Source organism: Teleopsis dalmanni, chromosome X (genome assembly GCF_002237135.1).
Source record: "Teleopsis dalmanni isolate 2A chromosome X, ASM223713v2, whole genome shotgun sequence".
Taxonomy (NCBI): Eukaryota; Metazoa; Arthropoda; class Insecta; order Diptera; family Diopsidae; genus Teleopsis; species Teleopsis dalmanni.
In genome coordinates this window covers 37920180-37928937 of record NC_051848.1, presented here as the reverse complement: position 1 = coordinate 37928937, position 8758 = coordinate 37920180, and positions in this window count along the sequence as shown.

Below are 8758 nucleotides of genomic sequence, written 5' to 3'. Positions count from 1 at the left end.
ACTTCAGAAACATAATTCTCTATGTAAGTACTTGATAGTCTATTAAACTGGTCATTAGTAAAAATACAAAATTTTTTTAACTATAAAAATTCAACTGATAGATCTAACTTAACTAAAGACAAGACTGTGGTATTTAAAAAGAAATTATTACTAATTAATATCTGCCAATGAGCCACTGCAACAATGGATCAATCAACGGTTAAACTTATATTACATCAGATGTGTTATTCAGAGTCACTTTTAATAGTCACCAATTGACTCAAAGTTAAGTATTGTATTCCTTTCTGAATTTTATGTATACGTGCTGTGTTATAATACAACGAATGCATAAACAACAGCTACACAATAATTATATTAACTAACCATTTTTCTTGTTATATTTTTATTTTTGTTTTTTTTTTTTGAAGATATTATTTAAATGTATATATTTATTATCTTTGTAAATAATTCCTTTTTTTTTTGGATGTTTGTTTATTATTACAAAAAAGTTATGCTAGTGTTATTTTACGAACAATTTAAGCTATACAATACATACTTCCTCAGTATTTATGCTAATGTTATTCTACAAACACTTACTTTTTCATTATTGCCTTAATTAATTCTAATTTAATTATAATTTTAAGTCAATTATGATGAAAAAAACTATTTTTATTATAGACAATAAAAGAAAAAATATTTTATTGTTCAATTTACATTCGATATTTTATTTATAGTTAAGCGATATGGCGGAAAACTTTAATGTTGCAAGTGAAGAGAGAAACATTTCCGACGGCCCTTGGGTCTTACTCTATACTATACTATACAGCGATGATATGCTTTTACCTTAACGAGCTTCATTTGTCGTTTTACTCTATAAGTTTATTGTGAATGATTAACATTAAGAAAAACGCAAATACACATTAAATAATGATATTTTCCGCCATTATGTTTATTTTCAACTATAAATTTTGTATAATGGTGTGTTAAGTATTTAAATATTTACCCCTCTGCCGTTCTTCGTTACGTTTATATGCACATAAAGTTATATGCAAATTAAAACGTAATTTATTTTAATTACTTGCAATTATATGTAAACAATTAAGGCGCCGAAAATATATGAACACTGAAAATTAAATATAATTTATGCACTTTATAATTATTGTTAACACAGTTTAAGCACATTAATATATATATATATATATATACTCGTATATATAAGTAGATATTTTTTCCTTGTTCTTTTTTTTTGTATATTTTAATTTACTGCGTATGTGGTGGAGATGCATCTATATGCTGCAAGGATATCTTTTAATTTGCGAAAAATTTTAATAGTTTTTTTTGTTTTTTCTTTTATTTCATTTTATTATTTGTTTTTATTTAAATGCATTTAATTTATGGCAAGTTTTTCATTTATTTGCGTACTTAAATATATTGTTGATAACTGTGGTGCATAATTTTTCATAATATCTGAACGCAACCGAGCTCAGTGCAACTCAGCTTAGCTCAACTGAGCTTAACACGGCTTGGCGGCTCATTTAAATTATATTTTATGCAAAAGTTTTGTGGTTTGTTGCAACTTTTACAATTAAATTTCTTTCAGTTTTTAGTATTTTTATTTCATGATTTTGTTTTTTTTTTTGTTTTCTTATTTATTATTATTATTTTTTTTTTTTTTTGATTTATTATTATTATTGTTTTGTTTTTTCTTTGTTTTTTTGTTGTTGGTTTTTGTAACTCTTTAAACGTTTCGAAATATCCTTAATGCCACTTTTACGCAGTACGCAGCAGAGTAGGAAATCAACATTAATTGCACATTGAGGCCGACACGTCTATGAAAGTTCAGTTATTTCCTGTCCGCACGCACACACACAAATGCACACAAATGCACCAACCATATGCACACATATGCACACAGCCATACAGACAGACAGAGTCCTTTTAACCAGAGTTGCTTTACGGTTGCGTTACGTTGCGTTTGTGATGTGCTTATTTAACTTCCGTTGATATTATGGTGCCTTTTTATATTTGTATTTGTAGCTTACGTTTCCGTAATGGCGTCAAACGGAAATTCATTACACACACACATTCACACCCAAACATACGCACAACTAAAACCACAAACATAAAACCCAGACAAATTCTACTTCAAGTTTTGAATTGCACTAATCTTTTTTATACTTGTAGTTGTAGTTCTTGTTGGTATTAGTGTTGGTGTTAGTGTTAGTGTTAGTGTGGAGTACTAAATTTTATTACTTTGAGATTTTTCAATTTTATTTTATTTTAAAAGGAAGTATTTTATAAGCAGATATGAAATATGTTTTTTTAAGTGGAAAAAAAAATATTTTCCTACAATTTTTTATAAATATTCCTATACATAAATATAAACATATTAAATAAATATATATAATATAATCGTCATTAACGCTTTCAGGTGATATATCCTTACGATCTTAATGATATAATGAGTTAATTTATATTAGATTACACACTGAACGATGTCGACTGTAATATTTATATTATAAATATTTTTTAAAAAAATTAAAATATAATTAAAATTAAGTAATTTTAAGTAATTTTTAAAACAAAAATTTTTTTTATAATTTTATGTGTTATAAATAAATCAATTAAGTTCAGTAATAAGCAAAAAAAATTATTGTAAATTGTTCGTTAAAAAATTAGTTAATGAATTTTATTTATTAATTTTTTTAAATTGTTTTAAAAAAACAAAATAAATAAATGTATATATATTTTACCTAATTTTGGATATATTTTGGATATAATAATTTGAAATATCAGCTTAAGTTTTCGTTATTGTAATAATATAATATAAATTAATTTTTCGTTAATAATATTAACATTATTGACGGCAGGAATATTGACTTAAAAAAAGAAAATAAATAAATATATAAAATAGATATTTTACTTAATTGTTTATATATATTTATATGATAATTGGAAATATCAGTTTAAGTATTACTTAGCCTTTTCTTTTGTTAATAATCCTAACATTATTGACAATATTGATATTGTTTTACATATAAACCAAATCAATTCATTGTTTTAATAAAATTTAATAGTTAAACAGAATCGCTAGCTAAGGTAATTGAGAAGTCAATTGCAGAAGCTCAACTAAACTGACAACATACTTCCATTTCCGCTATTCAAGCACATCATAAAACGCTTTTAAAGTTCTTGACAGTTTTGTTTGCTTTTTCAAACCAACTTCTTAGTTATACCAAAGACAATTTTATATATAACATTACCAATACAAACTGAAGTTGGCTTTGTAATATTAACAACTTAATATTTTTAAAATAAACACTAATTTCAACTATTTATGTTGAATATTAATTTAAATTTTTTTTTAAATTTTTCCCACAAAATACCAATAAAGACTAAGTACAAAATAACACTCCATTTGTAGTTGCTTTACTCAATGAAATAGGAAAACTCAGAACATTCAAAAATTACTACGTTCTGGACCTACCACATAAAAATCACACTATCTATCAAGTGTATGCACAAGTTCTTTCCGGTTAAACTAAGAGATGGTGCCAGTGAAAAGTACATAGCATAATTTGACATATACATTATTTTGTTCATCTAATATTAAATTATAAAGACACACAAATTGAGTTCACCAAAAAGTAGTGCTTCTACTTTACCGCTCAATGATCATATACAGTTTTATGCTTGAAAAAAAAAACATTTGCGGCACGCATTGCTTTATTTATTTAATTAAAAAAAGAAAAGCAGTTTAAAATCAGCATTGGATGGTAGATATATTTCGTGAACACGTTCCATTGATTAGAACATGTGAGACATGGTTCCGACTATTTTAAAGTGCTATTTTTGGTGTCATGGTAGTGGTACTCCGCTCTACTGACAGCCACTGCTTCGTTCTACTAGGAGTCACAGCTCCGTTCTACTGGGAATCACTGCTCCATTTATTCTATTTTATTCCACAACGTTAATATTAAGCTCTAACGACCAAATTACTTATATATATTAATAGAACAAAAGAACTATTACACAAAGAAAAAATAACATAATACCATATAGTTACACGGGGGTACTATTACTTTGTCCAAGTGAATATACGTCTTCGGTGATAATATATACTAAAAAATCTATTTCTACTGATATTAATAACAATTAAAATATAATTTATTATAATATATATATACATATATATATATATATATATATATATCTATATAAATATATATATGGAAATAGTTATAAAAAACTATAATTTAAATAATATTATTAAATATATACAATTATACTTTAAATACATATATTTATTGTTAACTTTACCGTCGTTTATTTTATGTTCACTTATTATTAATTGTATTTTTAATTTGCTAATTATATATTAATTTATTACATTACTATTAGATTAATGTTTTTATTTTTAACTATTATTTTTTAATTCAATTTTAACATTTTTTTTATTTTGTAAATCATTAGTTTTTAAATTATTAAACACATATATATCTAATAATATAATATTTATACAAAAAATTAAAATTAATTTAATATATGTTATTCATATATATATTTTTTTTATTTGGTACAACGGTTTTATTTTTTATTATCAATAAGAATATATACAACAATAAACTATTTTTGTTAAATTAATAAGAATTAAAACATAATAAATCATATTTTAAATAAAATATATTACATAATATTTATTATATATATTTTTGTAATTCATTTAATAATAATAAATAATATTTATAATAACCTTTGTTTATTAGCCATCAATTATATTAATGATTATTTATTGTATTATAATCATTTTATTTTTTAATTATTTATTTATTTTTTATTATAATTATATTATTATTATTTTATTTTATATTTTATTATAATTTTATTATTACATTATTATAATTTTAATTTATATAATTATTTGCTAATTTGGTTTCCTTTTGCTTTTCTATTTATTCGTTGTGACTAAAATTAAATTAAAATTAATTATATAATATATATACATAATTATAATTTAAATAATATGAATAAAAATATATATAAGATTATGTTTTTAGCATACATATTTTCAATATATATTAAGGTTTCTTAGCTTTTGTTAATCTTTAATCAACTATATTTTTAGTGTCATATTTATTTAAAATTAACTAAATTTCATAGCTTTAATTTTAAATTATTTTTAATACCCCTTCTTTTAATTTTATTTTGTAACTTTGTATAAATAAAATATATTACATATATAAAATAAAAAAATAAAATAAATGGTATTAAAAACTATTATTTTAAAAGAGTGATATCAAAACAATTATTTTATTATTTTTATTTAATTTTTTTTTTAATGTATTTTATTTTTTAATTATTTATACTATAATATTTATATTTATACAAAATTGTTTTTATACAAAATTTTAGTTATTTCATTATAATTATATTTAACTTACAAATAATTTTTAAAATATTACTTATTTTTTTTATATTATCCTTTTATTATTTTGTATTTATATTTATTATTTAAATATTAAATGCTTCGTTTGACTTTTAGTCAGATGTTAAAGAGAATATAATATATATTACAATCAGGATTTATTAATGTACCATATATATTTCATCTACGTTTATAGGCATATGAACACATAATTTGGAATTGATATAACTATAGTACATTCAAACCTTTAATTAATCAAGCAATTAGGCAAAATGTACCGACGAGAACATTAACATACTATCATGTAAATAATCTTTTAATAACCTTTAAGATATTTTCCGCATAACACAACTATGAAAGTAGTTTGAGAAGTAGATCATTTATAATTGCAAAATAGTATATTATTAGGTGTATATTCTGTATTTCTAACTTTAACATTGCCGGTCATTTTAGATAACCACGTAAAAATATGGATGGTTTGGGTGCATTCCACCTTTGATTATTAATCAATAGAGAATTATATTAAAAACATTGTACAACTTTGCTAGTTCTTTTTGGAAATACTTATAGACACATAACATGAAAGTAAAGGAGAATTATAAATTGCTCATACAAAATTATATGTATGCACAAAATTTAGTGCAGTTTGAGTTTATTTAAAATTCGTTTTTTATTCAGCTGTGGTCGATATAAATTAAAAATTAATGAAACTTGAATTATAATAATAAAATTACTATTATAATGTAATTTTAAATTTAAATATTAAAAATTAAAATTATCTTGAAGATTATAAAAATATTGTTAACAAAGTATGTTAATGTTCTCACCAATACATTTTGCTCAACTGATGTAGGTATTTGATATTATATTTGTAACATACGTAATTACCTGATTAATTAAAGGATTGAATGTACAATAGTTGTTATAACAATAACAAGTTTAGTATTTAAAAGAGTAATACCTACGCCTCCGTTAACACTAGTATTATTTTAATAAATGATTTAACTTCTAAATCTTAACTCTAACATAAATTAGATAGTTTTTGAAAACTAACTATAAAGCAAATGAGGCATTTAATATTCAAATAATGAAAATAAATACAAAAGATATTATTGTTTAACTTATAATATATAATTAAATTATTGGAAATATATGATTTTCTATCAAACTGATAGACAAAAACATTTTTATATATACATATATGAAGTGATATATCTATTTTTAGATACATATATTATTTTTTTTAAGGTATATATATATATAAATATATATGATATATATTAATTCTTTGGAGAGAGTGATATAACATGATACATATATATATATCACATTTTATGATATATTACTTTTTTTCTTATGGATCTTATTTTTAAGAAACTTTATTACCTATTTTTCATATAAATACCTCATCATTTTTATTGGGGAAGTTATATACATATTTGTATAAAACATTAGGTAATGGCTTTAATTAAATATTGTATAAAATATGGATTATTATTATATGTTTTAAAATTATTAAAAAAAAATACTATACTATAAAATTCATATATCATTTATTTATAGGAAATATTATATTATTTGTTTATATATATAGCGTATCATTTTTTTTAAAGAAATTTTATTTAACTGAACAATTGTTTTTAATATTCTTAATGATTTTGTATAAACAAATAAATATATATATATATATAAACGATTTATACAACTATAAAAAAAATATTTTATTTTAAAACTAGGAATGATACTTTAGGTAAGCCTTTTAAAAATATCTGAAACCTTTCTTTAAAAATTCGTGCTCTGGCAGTAGGGTAACGCGCCCAATCTTAGGACCCAAGAGAGACGCGTCTTTTATGAGACAGCCAGTAAAGATGTTACTAGTATCTAATATCTACTATAAAGTTTTGTTAAAAATTCGGTAAAATAGAGGGCGAAGAATGACATACCAAATTACTATAATAAATATAGTACCTTTAAGAGTCTCCAGATTTATACACAAACAAAAACATACACTCCACCACACTTTCGTTCAACTAAAAATTGCATAAATGCACTGCAATTACCGCTTTTGGTTGTGATTTGGAAAATTGTTAAGTGGCAACATTTTAGAAACGGAAAAGGAAACACACAACAGCAGTTGCAACAACCAACAACCAAAAAAAAAAAATAAATAAATAAAAATAAAATTAAATTACACTTTCCACAATTTTAAATAATTTTTTTATAATTTTGTATAATTATTATGTGCTTATGCTTGTCATTTCAATTAATCGTATAATTTAATTTACACCGGAGAGTTGAAAAAAATGCTGTAAAATTTGTTTGAGATTTGTTTGTTTATATCGTTTTTTTTAATTTATTTATATATAAAAAATGTTGATTTCTTGTTTCAACTAAACACTAAGTAATATACATTTTTTACTAATACTGTTTTGTATATTTGCACTTATATTTATTTACTTTTGAAACGCATATCTGGAATTTACTCTAAGATACTTTGCTTACAGTGTTCACAAGTTAATTGCATAAACTGAGGGAAAACACGTTACAAACCGAATTTAAGTGAAAATGCGTAAAACCAACCGCACTCAATGATTGATCAACACGAACTAACCGAATTGATGCAAGAATTTCTGTGTTGGGGCAAATGCAAAACAGAAACGCACAATGACGGTTCGTGCGGCCCCAACATCACACAACGAACATTCCTGAAACTATCGTAACTTGTTTGAATGCTCAAAGCGACGGAGCGATTCTCTAAAAATTGAGTGCTATTCGCCGTACACAGCCAGCGTTGGCAGTTGAATGAGTGCCTATATTGGCTTAAAACTGTTGTTAACAGAAAATTTTCGAGTTAAAATATAAAATAACAAAAATATATTAATTTATTATAATATTTAAGATTATATTAATTTATTAATATTAATTAAATATAAATTAAATACATATGTAATACTAAAATAAGGATTTATAAAAATATCTATAAAAATACATATAAAATTAATATAAAAATATATACAAAAATATAATATAATATTTATAGAAATATATACATAAATATAAATAAAAATATGTATAAAAACATATATAAAAATATATATAAAAATATATATAAAAATATATATAAAAACTTACATAAAAATATACATAAAAAAGTATATAAAAATATAAATAAAGATATATATAAAAATATACATAAAAATATATATAAAAATATATATAAACATGTACATAAAATATTTAATATTATATTAATTTATTAATATAAATTAAATATAAATTTAATACAACATAAAAATGTATACATATAAAAATATACATAATTTATTTAATATTATAATAATTTGTTAATATTAA